The sequence below is a fragment of the Limulus polyphemus genome, unplaced genomic scaffold (genome assembly GCF_000517525.1).
Source record: "Limulus polyphemus unplaced genomic scaffold, Limulus_polyphemus-2.1.2 Scaffold4186, whole genome shotgun sequence".
Lineage (NCBI taxonomy): Eukaryota > Metazoa > Arthropoda > Merostomata > Xiphosura > Limulidae > Limulus > Limulus polyphemus.
Genome location: NW_013669796.1, coordinates 7136 through 9658, shown reverse-complemented (window position 1 = coordinate 9658; position 2523 = coordinate 7136).

The window sequence follows — 2523 nt, the reverse complement described above, 5'->3', positions numbered from 1 at the left end:
TTAAATGTTAGGAACAAGCTGTTAGTCTATAGATTAATTCATTAAATGTTAAGAACAAGCTGTTAGTTTATAGATTAATTCATGAAATGGTAGAAACAAGCTGTTAGTTTATAGATTAATTCATTAAATGTTAAGAACAAGCTGTCAGTTTATAGATTAATTCATGAAATGGTAGAAACAAGCTGTTAGTTTATAGATTAATTCATTAAATGTTAGGAACAAGTTGTTAGTTTATAGATTAATTCATCAAGTGGTAGAAACAAGCTGTTAGTTCTGAACATCACATGAAATAGACAAATTGGATAAGGTTTAATTTATTATATAGCGCCACCTAGTTAGAAAAGACATAAGTAATGTGAGCGCTGATAGACTACTTTAGATTTTTCTGGAGATGATATGAAGCAGGTAATGTGGGGGCATGTGGTTCCCCAAATATTTTAATGTCTCCAGCTCCACGAGGAAATGTTTGTATGTTAGTGAAAGAATCAGGTCTCCTGAGTTAACAAAGCAAACTACACTCACGCGACTGTTATTCCTTTGGTTTTATTTATTTCTAGGGTTAACGTATACGTACTATTTTTGCAAAGAAAGGAAGAACAGAAGATAATACGTTTGTAAGTTTAATAATTATGAATAAAGTCAGTTAATGGTATTCAAATCGATTATCGAAACTTCGTATTAAATATGTTCAATATAATTATACGTGAAAGTTTTATAATTATAGGAAATATAGCTAAAGACATTACGTGTCTAGGTAAAATTAAATACAGGTAGACACACTATTTGATCAGACGATAATGTGTTATGTTATATATTAGCTAAAGACATTACGTGTCTAGTTAAAAGTAAATACAGGTAGACACACTATTTGATCACACGATAATGTGTTATGTAATATGTTTACTGACTGAACCTGATATCAACCTGTGTTATGTAATGTGCTTACTGACTGAACCTGACATCAGCTTATGTTATGTAATCTGTTTACTGACTGAACCTGATATCAATCTGTGTTATGTAATATGTTTACTGACTGCACCTGACATCAGCTTATGTTATTTAATATGTTTACTGACTGAACCTGATATCAACCTGTGTTATGTAATGTGCTTACTGCCTGAACCTGATATCAACCTGTATTATGTAATGTGCTTACTGCCTGAACCTGATATCAACCTGTATTATGTAATATGTTTACTGACTGAACCAGATATCAACCTGTGTTATGTAATGTGCTTACTGACTGAACCTGATATCAACCTGTGTTATGTAATATGCTTACTGACTGAACCTGATATCAACCTGTGTTATGTAATATGTTGACTGACTGAACCTGATATCAACCTGTGTTATGTAATATGTTTACTGACTGAACCTGATATCAATCTGTATTATGTAATGTGCTTACTGACTGAACCTGACATCAGCTTATGTTATGTAATCTGTTTACTGACTGAACCTGATATCAACCTGTGTTATGTAATATGTTTACTGACTGAACCTGATATCAACCTGTGTTATGTAATATGTTTACTGACTGAACCTGATATCAGCCTGTGTTATGTAATATGTTTACTGACTGAACCTGATATCAACCTGTGTTATGTAATATGTTTACTGACTGAACCTGATATCAATCTGTATTATGTAATGTGCTTACTGACTGAACCTGATATCAACCTGTGTTATGTAATATGTTTACTGACTGAACCTGATATCAACCTGTGTTATGTAATATGTTTACTGACTGAACCTGATATCAACCTGTGTTATGTAATATGTTTTCTGACTGAACCTGATATCAACCTGTGTTATGTAATATGTTTACTGACTGAACCTGATATCAACCTGTGTTATGTAATATGTTTACTGACTGCACCTGACATCAGCTTATGTTATGTAATCTGTTTACTCACTGAACCTGATATCAACCTGTAGTATCTAATATGTTTACTGACTGAACTTGACATCAATCTGTATTAAGTAATCTGTTTATTGACTGAACCTTACATGAACATATATTATCTAATATGTTTACTGACTGAACCTGATATCAATCTGTATTATGTAATATATTCACTAATGTGTTTTCTGACTGAACCTGATATCAACTTGTATTATGTAATATATTCACTAATGTGTTTTCTTACTGAACCTGATATCAGCTTGTATTATGTAATATATTCACTAATGTGTTTTCTGACTGAACCTGATATCAGCTTGTATTATGTAATATATTCACTAATGTGTTTTTTGACTGAACCTGATATCAACTTGTATTATGTAATATATTCACTAATGTGTTTTCTGACTGAACCTGATATCAGCTTGTATTATGTAATATATTCACTAATGTGTTTTCTGACTGAACCTGATATCAGCTTATATTATGTAATATATTCACTACTGTGTTTACTGACAGAACCTGATATCAACCTGTGTTATGTAATATATTCACTAATGTGTTTTCTGACTGAACCTGATATCAGCTTATATTATGTAATATATTCACTACTGTGTTTA